The 16,848-nt window shown below is 41.2% G+C and overlaps 7 non-coding genes across 7 annotated transcripts; 2 read left to right on the top strand and 5 right to left on the bottom strand.

The window, feature by feature from the left end:
- Window positions 1–4,544: 4,544 nt before the first annotated feature.
- On the bottom strand, window positions 4,545–4,617 carry Trnav-uac. Its single transcript has one exon. It is a non-coding gene; the product is annotated as a tRNA-Val (tRNA).
- A 512-nt stretch (window positions 4,618–5,129) lies between these two features.
- Window positions 5,130–5,202, bottom strand: Trnav-cac. Its single transcript has one exon. It is a non-coding gene; the product is annotated as a tRNA-Val (tRNA).
- A 1,396-nt stretch (window positions 5,203–6,598) lies between these two features.
- Window positions 6,599–6,671, bottom strand: Trnav-uac. The gene has a single exon. It is a non-coding gene; the product is annotated as a tRNA-Val (tRNA).
- Window positions 6,672–7,664: 993 nt separating this feature from the next.
- Window positions 7,665–7,737, bottom strand: Trnav-uac. Its single transcript has one exon. It is a non-coding gene; the product is annotated as a tRNA-Val (tRNA).
- A 518-nt stretch (window positions 7,738–8,255) lies between these two features.
- Window positions 8,256–8,328, bottom strand: Trnav-uac. Its single transcript has one exon. It is a non-coding gene; the product is annotated as a tRNA-Val (tRNA).
- Window positions 8,329–13,050: 4,722 nt separating this feature from the next.
- Window positions 13,051–13,123, top strand: Trnav-cac. The gene has a single exon. It is a non-coding gene; the product is annotated as a tRNA-Val (tRNA).
- Window positions 13,124–14,604: 1,481 nt separating this feature from the next.
- Trnav-uac lies at window positions 14,605–14,677 on the top strand. Its single transcript has one exon. It is a non-coding gene; the product is annotated as a tRNA-Val (tRNA).
- Window positions 14,678–16,848: the final 2,171 nt, after the last annotated feature.

A 16,848-nucleotide genomic window follows, 5' to 3' on the forward strand; every position in this document is an offset into this window, starting at 1 on the left:
TTGTTATTGTCTGTGTTTTTTTTTTTATTGTTTGTGTTGTTGTTGTGTGAATGGCACCGTCTCTTTTATTGTGAAACACTTCAGCATCGAATCTGGCTTGTTTGGAACAGTGTGTGGATACGGGCACACGCGTACTCTCTCTCTCTTTCTCTCTCTTCTCTCTCTCTCTCTCTCTCTCTCTGTCTCTCACACACACAGAGAACCCTTCCCAGCCTCTGTCTCACACATATTACTCCACATAAAATCATTTTTTTTGTCTGTCGTTAGATTTTGTTTAATCAGTGATCGGTTGTGTATGTTGATGGAAAACAAAATCACAGTGTGTAGATGTTGACTGGATAGATAGATCGATCGATCGATAGGTAGATAGATAGATAGATAAATAGATTGATTGATTGATTGAGAGAGAGAGAGAGAAAGAGAGAGAGAGAGAGAGAGAGAGAGAGAGAGAGAGAGAGAGAGAGAGATAGATAGATAGATAGATACATACTACATACATACATACATACATACATACATACATACATACATATGTACATACATAGACGGATGGATGGATGGATGGGTAGATGGGTGGGTGGATGGATGGATGGGTGGATGGGTGGGTGGATGGATGGATGGGTGGATGGGTGGGTGGATGGATGGATTGATGGTGGATGGGTGGATAGATAGGTTGGTAGGTAAGCAAATCAACAGATAGGTAGATGGATAGATAGATGGGTAGATAGATAGATAGATAGATAGATAGATAAATAGATAGATAAATAGGTAGGTAGGTAGATAGGTAGATAGATAGAGAAAAAGAACGAGGAAGTAAGGAGAGTCAAAGAGAGAGAGAGAGAGAGAGAGAGAGTGAGAGAGAGAGAGTGCGTGTGTGTGTGTTGGTGTGTATGAATGAAAGGGAGAGCAAAGAAGAGATAGAGAGAAAAGATGGAAAGAAGGGGGCAACTTACGAGGTGGGGGTGTGTGAGTAGAACTCATGTTTACAGAGATAGGAATGAAGTGATTAACTTATGCCAGGGATAGGAACTAGAGGCGAAAGAATCACCAGAATTCTTCAAGAATTTAAAGACGAAAGATTCAGATTTTCTGCAAATGGTATAGGAATGGCGTTGTTGTTGTTTAACTGAGTAAATATGTAATCAAAGACGTTCTAGCCATGGCCATCCTGTCTGTGGAGACCAAGACTACATCATCTAATGCATCTTTACTTGTTGAAGACAATGGCGTGTGACCGGAAGGAGATTTGGGTGCTATTTCTAGCAATTTGAACGGCCACATAGAAGTTTTCTCGGAAGGGAAGGTCGCGTTACTATAGCAACAGTACTGTAATGGCGAATGTAGGGGTGGGGTAGTGATGTGGCCGAGTGTTGGAGGGTGTAGGACACAATACCTTGCAGATATTGGTTCCGGGTCTCCCCGTTCTGTGTTCAGATCCTGCCGAAACCAGTTTTGCCTTTCATCGTTTCAGGGGCCGTTTAACAAAACACAAGTGGACGACGGTGGGGGCGGTCGGAATTGTGAAGGGTTTCCTTTGGACCCTCCATCACATTCTGAGTTCATGCTCGTTTTAACACTACTGGCGGTAGTAGCGGTGGGGTGTTGAGTCGGGGTGTTGAGTGAGAGTGTTGAGTGAGGGTGTTGAGTGAAGGTGTTTAACAGCACTGGCAGTGGTGGTAGTGGTGGTGGGGAAATGTTAAATGGGGTGTTAAGTGGGAGTGTTGAGTGGGGATGTTGAGTGAGGATGTAGAGTGGGGAGTTGAGCAGGGATGTTGAGTGGGAGTGTTGAGTAGAGATGTTGAGTGGAGGTGTTGAGTGGGGATGTTGAGTGAAGGTGTTGAGTAATAGTGTTGAGTGGAGTGTTGAGTGGAGATGTTGAGTGAGGGTGCTGAGTAGATTGTTGAGCAGGACTCTTAAGTGGTGTGTTGAGTGGAGTGTAGAGTAGAGGTACTGAGTGGGGGGTTGAGTGAGGGTGTTGAGTGAGGGTGTTGAGTGAGGTGCTGAGAGCGGTGTTGGAATAATCACTTTTGGATCCTCCTTCATATTCTGAGTTCTTGCTCGTTTTAATACCACTGGCGGTGGTGGTAGTGGTGGTGGGAAAATGTTAAATGGGGTGTTAAGTGGGAGTGTTGAATGGGGATGTTGAGTGAGGGTGTAGAGTGGAGAGTTGAGTGGGGGTGTTGAGTGGGGGGATGAGGGTGTTGAGTGACTGGTTGAGTGGGTTTGAGTGAATGTGTTGAGTGGGGTGTTGAATGAGGGAGTTAAGGAGGGGTTAAGTGTGGGGGGAAGGGTCCGGTTTTAACGTCCTCCCTTCCAATTCTCAGTCTCGGAGGTCTCAAAACTAGATACAATATCAGAGGCACTATTCTCCCTTCCCTTTCCTGATTGGTGAAGGATCTCCGTCTTTTGACGACGAGCATTTAAGTGTTTGATCAACTGCATTATCTGTTCTTTGAATTCATCTATAAGTGGCTGAGTATTCCACAGAAAAATGCAGCCGTAACATTATTCTGAGGCAGAATCAGCGTGACACAATGAGTGAGAAAACTGTACCTATTGAATTACGGGTACAATCCACCCGACGGGCTACTATACAGTTTCTGTCCTCCAGTTTCAAGGTATGAGTTAATCTGAAACAAGGGAAAATAACATTTTCCCAAGATGCCTGCCAGTGGGATCGAACCCACGACCTTCTGGTTGCAAAGAAAATCCTTACCTATTTGGCCATGATATTCCTATCTCTTCTGAGTAAAAGGCAGGACCACACTTCCGCCCCCAACAAACTTTAGCAATGCCTTTAGTTCAGGGTGACATTGAGTTATCTCCCTTGTATTCGTCCCCAGTACTACCCCCATATTAAATACTCCCTTTGAAGAGAGTCTTTTCATGGCAAAAGACGAGACAAATGTCCATATTTAAATGAGGTCGATCTTCAGACATTTTGTCCGACGCTTTGGCGTAGAAACAAGACTTGTCTGGTTGCAAACTTTATTCTGTGTTCTCATTAATAAAGAGTAGAGAGGTAGTTTGGTAATTCACAGTGTACAATAGGGAGCTTTCGTTTATACATCACATGGATAATTTCCATTAAACGAATTGTTTAAAACGCCATGTTACGAGCCCAACTTAAAATGTCGTCCATAGACTTCAACAACTTACGAAATAAGTTAGACCAGAGTTACTCCCCTTGTTTAAATCGGCTTCAAAGATTTTAAGATGTCTTTTAGTCGAATCGTTTCCATATTTGTGTTGCAAGATTCTTCTCGTGACAATGTATGTTGAAACAGTTGTTGTTATGTTTGGGGGTGACCACCACCAAGTAGAAGGATATTTTAGTTCTATCCTTTATCCTTTGATAGTTTTAAGCGACGATGCTGGGCACTGCCTTGAAGAATTTTGATCAAACGAATGCACCCCAGTATATATATATATAGACCCCATTGTATTTGTAAAATTATTAATTACTAATTAATTAATTTTACCCTTATTATTATTGACAATATAAATATGCATACATACATACATACATACATAATACATACATACATACAGAGTGTTCAAAAAGTCTCTCCGCGAGAGAAACGTGACATGAAGTGATTTGCTTAAGAACGCAACGAATTGCTCCGCCCAGGAATCGAAACCACAAACTTATGATCACTCAAGCCACACACAATACCGCATACGCACGCAGTCACACACACGTTGAATTTAACTGCGCTGATAATTTCAAGGGAAATAACCCCGCAGAAAAATCTTTAAAGAGTGATCTCCCCTAAAAATCCACGTCGCTTTTTTTGTTAGTTTTGACATTGAAGATCGACCGGACCACTTACTTCTCATTTTTTAATAATACTGTTTACGGAAATGCATTATCAGTAAAATGCATTAAAAGGTATTATCAGTAAAAGCTTGAAGGCTTTCTTCTATAAGTGCCAGCCCTTTAGCAATAATTCTTGTAGCCATTTAAATGGCATTTGTAGAAAATTCGATGTCTCATTTGTATTCTCATCTTGTTCTTTTTCTTACAGCATCAGCTTATCCTCGGATAAACCTTTTTCTCTTGGACCCTAGCTACTTAATTACATCAACCTCTATAATTTCTCCACATCTTATATCTCTTGCAACTGTCATATCTTTCCAATTCTGAGGAAAACTTGTAATATCGCAGATATAATCTGGCCCCATTCTTTTCCAAGCTCTATTCAAAGCTGAAGGTTTCACTTCATCTCATGACGCAGCTGCGTCATTCGATTAGGGTCCAAGATTTATAAGAATTAAACCGGAATTCTTTTGATCATGGATTTGCTCGATTAGGATTGACCTAGGGTTAAACAATAAGCAGCATATCAACCATTCCCACCATCAGTACCAGCACCACCACACCGCCACCACTATCATCATTACCATCATCACCATCGCCATCGTAGTGGTGTACAAGCATTCTGGTAACAACTATAGATCTTTGTTTCAGAAAATTCGATATTTTCAAAAATCAAAATAAAAAGATAAAAGTGTGTTTTTATTAAGAACAAAAAAAGGCCCGAAGGTTCCGGCGAGGATCGAACTCACGACCTTCTGCGTGTAAAGCAGATGTGATAACCACTACACCACGGAACCCACTCACATTAGGTTGTCGAGTTTCTGACTATATTATTAATCTATTATTAAAATAGTTGCAATAATTCATTGATTTATCCACCCTGTGAATTTCTTGCAAAAGTTGTTTGAAAGTTCTCGTATAATGTGCTTTGAGGTTTACTATCACACCTTAAGCCATTGATTGGAGCAAAGAAGAGAAATGGTGGCATCATATTATAAATATACCTTTCTCTTGGAGTATGGACAACTGCAGGTAATGCAGAGTCAAGTATCTTGTATCCGAATCACAATGAAACAACTCGAGCCGGATCCGAACGGAGGACCCATTCGTTGGTAGACAGTCTCTTTTTATAGCCCACAAGCCTAAAAGAATACAGTTTACACCTACATACACACACACTAAAAACGAGAACTGGAACTCCTTTGACCGTCGGTTATTTCGATCAGGGTCGACTTGGTGTTAAACAAAAAACAGACCTTCGTCTCTAGAATTACTTTTATCAAAAAAAGAAAAAAAAAGGCAAAGCCAAAGGTTCTGGTGAGGATCGAACTCACGACCTTCTGCGTGTGAAGCAGACGTGATCACCACTACACCACAGAACCTTACTGAATTTCCTGCTTTATTTTTATGTGTATTACTCTATTATTTTATTTATTTATTTGTTTCAGTCACTTGACTGTGGCTATAGTGAAGCACCGCCTTCAGTCGAACAAATCGCCTCCAGGACTTATTCTTTATAAGCCGAGTACTTATTCTATCGGTATCTTTGCCGAAATGCTCAGTTACGAGGACGTAAACACACCAGCATCAGTAGTCAAGCGATGGTGTGGATATAGACACAGACACACACAGAAACACACCACACACATATGTGTATATATAAATATATATATATATATTATATATATATATATATATATATATATATATATATATATACGACGGGTTTCTTTCAGTTTCCCCACTACCAAATCCACTCACAAGGCTTTGGTTGGCCCGAAGTTATAGTGGAAGACACTTGCGCAATGTGCCACACAGTGGGACTGAACCCGGAACCATGTGGTTGGTAAGTAAGCTACTTACCACACAGCCACGCCTGTGCCTATTGTTAAAATATTTGCAGTGACTCATTGATCCCCGAGTTGTGTCTTGGGGATACATTCTATTTTCACATTATGAGGGAGGTTATCTAAGTTCGCTGGGTGGCTGGGTGCGTTGTGTTTAAAAGAACAATGCATTGTTGGAAGCATAATATGCGACACTGGGCCTTTGTCATTGCGCTTTTGTAAACCTCACATCCATGCCTCCTTATTTGAATGTCAAATCATTGGTAGATTAAACTTTGTGAAAGATTGGAAAGCCCTTGAATTTTCGGTGTTTTTGTGTCGTGCAAATTCATGCGCTTCTTAAAACCATTCATACCTAAGATCAGAGATACTTTATACAACTTTTGAAATACACTAAGATACCACATTATGTCTTAGAACTTCTCACCAAAAACAACATGGTATTGATTCTGTAGCCGCCCTGTTCGTCAGGTTTAACACCTGCCGACTTCCATCTCTTCCTTAAGAGGAAAATGCAGCTCAAAGGTCGACGTTTTAAAACTGTTATGGAGATCAGGAGCGAATCGCAGAAGGTCTTCAACTCGCTTACGGAAAACGACTTGCAGGCCGGATTCCAAAAGTGGCAAGAACGCTGGAACCGGTGTATTGCGGAGCAATGTGACTATTTTGAAGGAGACAATGTTGAAAATAAACTATTTTTTAAATTAAATCTAACTAGTCCAGGAACTCTTCGATACCACCTCGTATTTTATGTAACTTCAGAACCACGAGATACTTCCGGTGACTTATTTACGTGTACTGAAAAAAAAACTCCCAAAGAACTATTACAGTCGACCATACCGATTTATAAGGATCCTCGAAACAACAAGGGGTCATTGTTTCTAAGATTAAAAAAAGAAAACAGCTAAGGATTTAGTTTAAAAGTTTATACAGGTTCTGGTGAGGATCGAACTCACGACCTTCTGCGTGTAAAGCAGACGTGATAACCACTACACCACAGAACCTTACAACAACCTTCATTTTATTTTTATGCTTATTATTGTTTGATTGAAATATTTGCCATTATTCACTACAGTCTGCTGGTGTCTGGTGATGATGTGGCACTAATCCATCAATATACATGCGCGTATGCACACACACTCACATACACACACAGACACACACACATACACACACATATGCACGTATATCACATGGGAACCCCAACATGGCTATTCGATAAACAAGAAACAGACCTTTAATCACAGGTCTGTTCGATGACGAATGACCTGGGTATAAAAAAGTTAAATAATTGAGAAAGGCATGCATGTCACAACTTCATTTATCCCTTTATTCTTCAGTTTTATACATACACGCACGCACATGTGCGCTCACATACACACACACACACACGCACACACACACACACTCACACACACATACACACACATACACTTATACACAGGTACACAAAATGCGTCAGTCTCTATGGCAGTGCTTTTCAAACATTTTGCTGGAGCGGAACCCCAAAGAAACATTCCACTGGCTCGAGGAACCCCTGTGCAATAATTTAATAGTCTTGTGCACACATATCTGCACAGGAGAATTAAAATTACTGCCAGTTTTAGCAGTTTTGTAACTTCTTGCGGAACCCCCGGACTGTACTGGCGGAACCCTAAGGTTCCGCGGAACCCTGGTTGAAAACCATTGCTCTATGGGGTCATTCGATTAGAGTCCAAAATTTATAAAAATTAAACTGGAATTCTTTTAATCATGGATTTGCTCGATTAGGATTGACCTGGGGTTAAACAATAATCGCCACATCAACCATTCGCACCACCAGTACCACCACACTGCCGCCACCATCATCATTACCATCATCACCATCGCCATCGTAGTGGTGTACAAGGATTCTGGTAACAACCATAGATCTTTGTTTCAAAAAATCCGATATTTTCAAAGAACAAAGTAAAAAGTTAAAAGTGTGTTTTCATTTAAAAAAACCCAAAAAAACTCGAAGGTTCCGGCGAGGATCGAACTCACGACCTTCTGCGTGTAAAGCAGATGTGATAACCACTACACCACGGAACCACTCATATGGAATTAGCCCCTTTCTAACTGTATTAATCTATTATTAAAGTAGTTGCAATAATTCATTGATTTTGCTACCGTCAGCTGTTCTTTGGTGATGTTGTGGCTTTGATACGTCTAGATACATTGTTGCAACGAAACTCAATATTGTATTGAATAACAACCGATCTATAAACATCACAAAACAAAATGTATCTGTTCATAATACAACTGGCGAACACCATTTTATGTCACAACGAGACCACGTGATACAATTGGTGGCCATATTTTTTGCATCCACGACACCACGTGACGCAACTGCCGGTTATGCTTTGTGTAACCACCGCAGAACGTGATACAAGTGTGACCCTGATACCACGTGATTTTTTCTTTTTTGTAAAAAGCGGGTATTTTTAAGCTTCACTGATTTATGTTTGTTTGGGTGTTGTTATGGCATTTACCAATATTCACTCCATAGTAGTTTTGAAGATGAAAAAGAAACTTATGGAATATTTCACGCAGAAAAAAGAATTAATTACAGGTTCTGGTGAGGATCGAACTCACGACCTTCTGCGTGTAAAGCAGACGTGATAACCACTACACCACAGAACCCTTGACGTGTCAAAGATAGTTTTAGTGTCTTTGAATTTACTTATTATGATGTATCGATGGTCCTCTAGGTGGCGTTGTGGTATTATTGGTTTAAAATTTTGGCCCAAGGTCAGCAATTTCCGGGGAAGGAATAAACTGATTGCATCGACCCCAGTACTCAACGGGTGTTTCTTTAATCGACCCCGGAATGATGACAGACAAAGCCTAACACGGCGGAATTTGAACTCAGAACGCAAAGGCGGACGAAATGACGTTAAGCATTTTACCCGACGTGCTAACGGTTCTGCCAGCTCGCTACCTGATGTTGAGGTATTATTGATCAACCAACAAATATGTCTTTGTACAACTGTATGCCTTTGTCTCTTCGGGATCAATAAAATAAAGTATCGGCCTTGTGTCTATAATAGAAAAGATTATTATTATTATTATTGAATGAAAGAGCAGCACATGCCATCAAAGTGACACTGGTGTAAAATATACGAAGCCCAGTATACCCATCATGACTACCCGTCAGATAAGGGCACACCAGGCACATGCATCACAACCATATGTGCACGACATGGTGATCTCATATCAAGATAAACAGCACATGACCTTGCAGGTGGGGCCCAGTTAGAATTTTCTTCAGGTTGAGTAGCCCATCCCGTTCAAAAGGTCTCTGAATAAGGATTGTTTAAGGATGTTGAACGAAACACCCATGTTTCCAGAGGTGAATTATTCAAACCCCAAATAATCCCTCTCGACACATGGCTATGATGCTCCCCCACTACATCTGCTCGTGATCAGAGATGCACATATCGTCAGCCACTAAGGGACATGCTCAACTGGTTAAGGTCAAACAACTGACAAGCAAATCTGTGGTATTGAGCAGAATATTTGCTGTAGCCCATCTTTTATACCAAGACAAAACAATGTACATGATAACACTTCCAATCAGTTAAGATCAGAAGCCATGAGGGCCACTGCCTGGTACTGCATCAGGGCATTTATTATTATTATTATTATTATTATTATTATTATTATTATTATTATTATATTTCATTATTACTTAGAACTGGTACCCAAAGGGACGTGAATAAACCACAAGGACCCATTTTATCCAACATGATAGTCAATTCTCCACATTACTATCGCCCCTGCCACCACCGACGCTGTCACCACCATTATCGCCGCCATGGAATCTACGTCTTGGTTTATGAAGAAGAAACAACAAAAGGGGAGATAATTATAAACTGCAAAAAGGAGAGAGGGGGTGAAGGGAGATAAGATAGGAAAGGTAGGAGGAGGGTGTTGTAAGATTCGAGGAGAGAGAGAGGGAGAGAGAAGTGATTGGTTAATGTCCACCAACCTCACAACCAATACCACCACAAGAACCGCTATCACCACTACCATCGCCACCCCGCCGCCGCCGTCGCCGCCACCGCAGCCATTACATTTAATTGCAGCGCACCACCCACCGCCCCCTTCTCAACCACCAACACTTCCTGATCAAGTGGCGAAAATTCAAACTGCAAAGTTTGTATTTCTAAGGGTTTTCTTTTTATTTTATGAACAACTAAAAGATGACACAGCTGTTTGGGGAAAAACAAATATTTGGAGATGGAATTCCGAGTTTGGTAGGAATTACGAAGACTATTAGCAGAAAGGCAAGATATCTTACTGACAGAAACACACACACACACGACATAGTCTCTTACTATATTTCTTTTATATGTAATATATAGTTTTTATTTGTGGGTTGGTTTTTTCCCCCGTTTTTTTCTTATATTTTCCTGCGTTTTTTTCTTTCTCTCCCCAAAAGCAACCCCAAAGTCGAGTCAGTTTTTTGTGGAAAGAACTCAAAATAAATAACAAAGTAAGGTTTTTTTCTTCGTTCTATTTGCAGTTTGTGAGCGTGTGTGTGTGTGTGCGTGTGTGTATGTGTGTCTGTGTGTGTGCACGTGTGTGTGTGTGTGTGTGTGTGTGTGTGTTACAATGCGCCAAACAGGAAGTATCAACGCAACATCTGTATTTCATTAGATCTGAACGGAAAATGGTTCAGAAGAGGAAATTGATGCGTGCCTGTCCATCTGTGGGTGGGTGTGTGTATGTGTGCGTGCACGTGTGTGTGTGCGTGTGTGTGTGTGTATGTAAGCGTGCGTGTATATGTGTGTGTGCGTGTATGTGCGTACGTGTATGGGTATATGTGTGTATGTGTGTATATGCGTGTATGGGTATATGTGTGTGTGTATGTGTGCGTACGTTTATATGTGTGTGTGTGTGTGTTTGCGTGTATGTGCGTACGTGTGTGTGTATGCGTGAATGTGCGTACGTGTGTCTGTATATGTGTGTGTATGCGTGTGTGTATGTGCGTACGTGTATGTGTGTGTATGTGTGCGTGCACGTGTATGTGTATGTGTGCGTGTATGTGCGAACGTGTATGTCTGTGTATGCGTGTATGTGCGTACGTGTACGTGTGTGTGTGTGTGTGTGTGTGTGTGTGTGTGGTAAAAGGGAGCGGGTAGTGGGAGGAGGAATGTCCAATGAAGAAGAAGACCAGTTTGTTTGATTGTTTTTTGTTTTTATGTACAGTTTTGTTTTTCTAACGAGGTAAACTTTTAAAGCCAGACATTAGGAGAATTGGGGGTGGGGGCGGAATTTGTTTATTTACGACGAAGTAACAGATTTTTCGAGAAGACAAGAGTAGCTGAGCCTTTACCAGTGGCTGATGGTTTGGGGTTCTAAGAGCCAGGGTTTAGGGTAGCTGTGAGTTCAAGTAGTTGAATGTTTAGGGTGGATGAAGATTAAGGCTACAATAAAGAACCGCTCTTTGCCGTTTCTCCAAACGCAGTTACGTGTTACCATTCTAAAGGATGCCGAAATTATCGTCCAGGTGAAGGTGATAAGCTCGAAGAAGCGTTAGGACGCCGGATGAAATGCTTTCAGGTATTTCGTCCGTTTTCAAAATTTTGTGTTCAAACTCCGCCGAGGTCGATTTTGCCTACTGGGGACAATGTAATCGGCTTTCCCCCCGTTCCCACCAAATTTCAGACCTTGTGGTTATTGTAAAAATGACATTATCGTTCAGGTGAAGACGGCGAGCTGGCAGAATCGTTGACCACACCGGATGAAATGCTTAGCGGGATTTCGTCCGTCTTATCGTTCTGAGTCCAAACTCCGCCGTGGTCGACTTTGCCTTTCATCTTTTTAGGGTCGATAAAATACATACCAGTCGAGTACTCGGGACAATGTAATCGGCTTTCACCACCTCCCCCCGTTCACACCAAATTTCAGACCTTGCGCCTTGTACTAGTTGAGTATTGCGATCAATGTAAACAACTCACCCCGTTTCCCCGAAATTGCTGGCTTTGTGCCAAAATTTGAAATCAATATTTTCGCAATGGATGCGCAGAGGCAAGTGTTGAGCAAAATGAAAAAAATTAACTTCTTTATTAGACTTTCTTTTATTCTTTTTTACTCTTTCGATCTTTTTACTCTTTCGTTTTTCTCTCTTTCTCTCTCTTATTATTTTACCTCCTCTTCTCCCACTATTCTATCCTTTTACTCTGTCACTCTCTCTCCCTTATTCCTCCTCCTTCGGTCACGTGGCCATCACGTGACCATCAGCCATCTTTCTTTTTTCTCCTAACTTCTGTTTCTTTCTCTCCGTTGTAGCTGGAACAAGGAAGATTCGTTCTTGTCTGTCTCCTGTCCAAGCTTGATTTACGCGTTCGCCACTACAGTCTCGTTTAGGCTGAGCAGCCCTTCCTGTTTCATTTCATTGTCCTGTTTGTGTTACCAGTTTTGACCCTCCGCAAAATCCCAAATTTTATTTAATTTGCTTTGCGGGAGCAACTGTTTTATCGAAAGCGTATGTTGTTGTTAAATGCTCGAAATACGAGAGTAGAAAAACAACCAACAACTGATGGAGGGTCGTTCTTTATATTGTTTGTCTTGTTTTCTATTTGTGTTTTTCATTGTTCGAAAAAACAGTTCGTATTCCATATACTCGTACTTCGTATTTTTGTTGCACCCGTTTCCTGACATCCTGTGCTCACATACACACACACACACACACCACACACACACACACATCTATATATATATACATATAGGTTTATGTACATATATATGCATATGTAAATACATATATTATATATATATATATATATGTATGTATGTGTATATATATATATATGTATATATATGCATATATATATGTATATATATGCATATATATCTATGTATGTCCTCTCTCTCTCTCTCTATATATATATATTATATATATATATATATATATAGTGTGCGTGTGCACCTGTGTGTGTGTGCATGCATTGTGTCGTGGCACTCCGTCGGTTACGACGACAAGGGTTCCAGTTGATCCAATCAACGGTATAGCCTGCCCGTGAAATTAACATGCAAGTGATTGAAGCACTCCACAGACACGTGTACCCTTAACGTAGTTCTCGGGGAGCTTTGGGTGTTTTCGCTCAGTAAACACTCATAACGCCCGGTCTGGGGAATCGAAACCGCGATCCTAAGACCGCGTGTCCACTACCCTAACCACTGTGCCATTGCACCTCCATACGCATTGTGTATACCTTTACCGTATGACGAATACACACCTGCACACGTGTCAATACCATACCATCACCATACGACAACCAGTTCCATAACCCAATAAAATGACAGATGTATTATCTGAAGATAAAAGTTAATAAAATGACAGCTTTTAGCGTGACAGGTTCTGTGGTGTAGTGGTTATCACGTCTGCTTCACACGCAGAAGGCCGCGAGTTCGAACCTCGCCAGAACCTTCCAGTTGCTTTTCCTTTTTTTTGCCTCTTGACGTTTTTATAACCACGGAGGAGCTGCAATCAAGCAAATCTGAGACCAGAAGCACCCTAATTCTGACTACTCCTTATTTTACAATTCATTTTAGACTTCATTAACCTGATTTCTTGAAAGTCGAATATTTTCAGTTTTTTTTATTGTTCCTGTGTGGTGTGTGTCGAGACACTTTCACACTTGATAATGATAATAATAATAATAATAATCAGAATAATTGTTCCTACTATACGTACAGGGCCTGAAACTTTGAGAAAAGGGGTTTACCCGATTTCATTGATCCTAGTGTTCAACTGGTATTTACTTTATCGACCCCGAAAGGATGAAAGGCACAGTCGACCTCGGCAGAATTTGAACTCCGAACGTAAAGAGCCGAAAGATATACCGTGAAGTGTTTTGTCCGGCGTACTAATGGTTCTAAATCAATGAAACTGAAGAAACGGTGCGCGTGTACATTAAACGGCTATTATGACTCTACCACGTTGTAACAGTTTTAAGATTTATACGGATGTAAATCAGCCTTTGGGGGTACTCTTTACTCTTTTACTTGTTTCAGTCATTTGACTGTGGCCATGCTGGAGCACCGCCTTTAGTCGAGCAAATCAACCCCAGGACTTATTCTTTGGAAGCCCAGTACTTATTCTATCGGTTCTTTTGCCGAATCGCTAAGTTACGGAGACGTAAACATACCAGCATCGGTTGTCAAGCGATGTTAGGGGGACAAACACAGACACACAAACATATACACACACACACATATATATATATATACATACATATATACGACGGTCTTCTTTCGGTTTCCGTCTACCAAATCCACTCACAAGGCTTTGGTCGGCCCGAGGCTAGAGTAGAAGACACTTACCCAAGGTGCCACGCAGTGGGACTGAACCCTGAACCATGTGGTTGGTAAACAAGCTACTTACCACACAGCCACTCCTACGCACATTTACATATACATACGCACATACATATGCACACACACACACATACGTATATATGCATACACACATACACACACGCACATACATCCGCAAACACATCTGCACACACTTCCTCATACCATATTCCAATCACCAAAGCTTTGCTCCACTCAAAGCCATCGTACAAGACCCCACCCCACAATCATGAACCAGCGAAACGCCTTTCTTAGTCATACAACCCCCAATTAATTCTTTTATTTCATCGACCTACACCAGAAGAACGACAGCCATCGACATAGCCCGGTAAGGATCGAACCCAGAACCCAAAAGGAACGAACAAGATGAAATGACACCGATGTATGTCTGTCGGCGAGTTTACCAATCTTCATAGAATTCAACTCGAAACGGCCATCATGACCACAGATCAATACCACAACATCAACAGGCGACTGAAAAAATCAATGTCGTATGAGAACAATATTAAAAATAGGTTAAAACATACAAAAATGGACGGCTGTGCTATCAAGGGTTCTGTGGTGTAGTGGTTATCACGTCTGCTTTACACGCAGAAGGTCGTGAGTTCGATCCTCACCAGAACCTGCTAATATTTTTGTACTATGGATTCCCTTTGTTTCGTTTCTTAAAAGCAAGGTCTACCTTTTGAGTCTACGACTGTTTCCTTTTTTTATCATATGTAACTGTTTTTATTACCGTCGGGAGTGTAATTGAAGAGAAGTGGTCGCATACACATGGTCTGTCGGTGTCTGACTGCCTCTCTCTCTCTCTCTCTCTCTCTCTCACACACTTTTTCCTTATCTTTCTCTGTCTCTGTCTCTCTTTCCTTCTCTTTCTCTGTCTGTCTGTCTGTCTGTCTGTCTGTCTCCCTCTCTCTCTCTCTCTCTCTCTCTCTCTTTTTTGTCTCCGTCACTCTCTTTTTTTTTTTTTGAAATTATTAGGTTGTGAAGAAAAGCGTTCATCAACCTTTAAATTTTTGGAAGTTCTTGCAAATTTTCGAAGTCTTAGATATTGTGATTATTTGTAGCGTATCAATAAGGATTTGCGTTCTCTCCACAAGACCCCAAGACCCCAAAACCCCAAGATCGGCCTAACTTTGGTCCAGACGGGTCAGTATGTATCTTGTTGCTCCAATAATAATAGGCATAAAGCTAAAAGCGCATCTTGGGCACAGGATTTGCAAACTCCTCATCAATGGTCCGTAAATGTTCCCTTTCTCTCATATTTTTCTAACCACATTGGTGACCAGTGGGCAGCTGATTTCCACAACAGAACATATCTTTTCTTTGTGGCCCCACGCAGCAATATCTGGCCGTTGGTGCTTTAACTTGGTGGCTGTTTTGAATTTTAACTTTTACTAATATTGTTTTGACACACAAGCCTCGATTCAGTCAACTTCCTCTGTAGGTGTTTTGTTAGTATGTATGTATGTATGTATGTGAAGGCGCATGGCTCAGTGGTTAGATCGTCGAGCTTACGATCGTAAGGTTGTGAGTTCGAATCCCGGACCGGGCTGCGTGTTGTGTTTTTGAGCAAGACACTTTATTTCACGTTGCTCCAGTTCACTCAGCTGTAGAAATGAATCACAGGTGCCAAGCTGTATCGGCCGTTGCCTTTCCCTTGGATAACACTGGTGGCGTGGAGAGGGAAGGCCGGTATGCATGGGCGACTGCTGGTCTTCCATAAACAACCTTGTCCGGACTTATACCCGGGAGGGTAACTTTCTAGGTGCAATCCCACGGTCAGTCATGACTGAAGGGGGTCTCAGCAGCAATATATATATGTCTCTTCTATTTTTTAATTATTCTTTTCTTCTCTAGGCACAAGGCCTGAAATTTTGTGGGGAGGGGACCAGTCGATTATATCGATCCCAGTACGCAACTGGTACTTAATTTATCGACCCCGAAAGGATGAAAGGCAAAGTCGATCTCGGCTGAATTTGAACTCAGAACGTAGCGGCAGACGGAATACCTATTTCTTTCTTATCCACTAGGGGCTAAACACAGAGGGGACAAACAAGAACAGACAAACGGATTAATTCGATTATATCGACCCCATTGCGTAACTGGTATTTATTTAATCGACCCCCTAAAGGATGAAAAGCAAAGTCGACCTCGGCGGAATTTGAGCTCCTCTCCAAAAATTTCGGGGCTTATGCCTAGAGTAGAAAAGATTTCTTGCCAATAGAGAAAGAGCCAGTTTCTAACCTAGATCCAAGGCTCCTTCATTGGAATTTCAACATCAACAACAGAATATTTTTGAATGTATGTATGCATATGTGTAGATTTGTATGTTCTATGTATGTATTCTCAAGCATATAGTTACGTATCTAGACATGCTCATATATATTTTAAATGATAAACTTCTGGAAAGTTTTACAGATTTTTACAGTTCCAGCGATGGACTGGATCTGCATATATGTATGTATGTATGTATATGTGTGTATACATAATCATTCTATTCGTTATGTGGTGGTTTACTTTTATAAATCTTATTTCGCAATTACAAACATTCACAATTCCCGACTCTCTTCGTTGTCAGTCGATCCTGCGACATCTTTGGCTGAAACAATACAACAGACGAAACTAAGCGAGACGGACAGTGATTATTAGTCGCACAAAACCATCCAATCTCTTCCCACCACCTTCGTTCCCTTTCTCTCCCTCTCTCTCTCCCTCTCTCTACTCATACAGGAAGGCAACACACCGTAATCTTTCTGTCAATTTAGAGAGAGAACAACTTCAAAATCAGTCAAA

This window comes from Octopus sinensis, unplaced genomic scaffold (genome assembly GCF_006345805.1).
Source record: "Octopus sinensis unplaced genomic scaffold, ASM634580v1 Contig18353, whole genome shotgun sequence".
Taxonomy (NCBI): domain Eukaryota; kingdom Metazoa; phylum Mollusca; class Cephalopoda; order Octopoda; family Octopodidae; genus Octopus; species Octopus sinensis.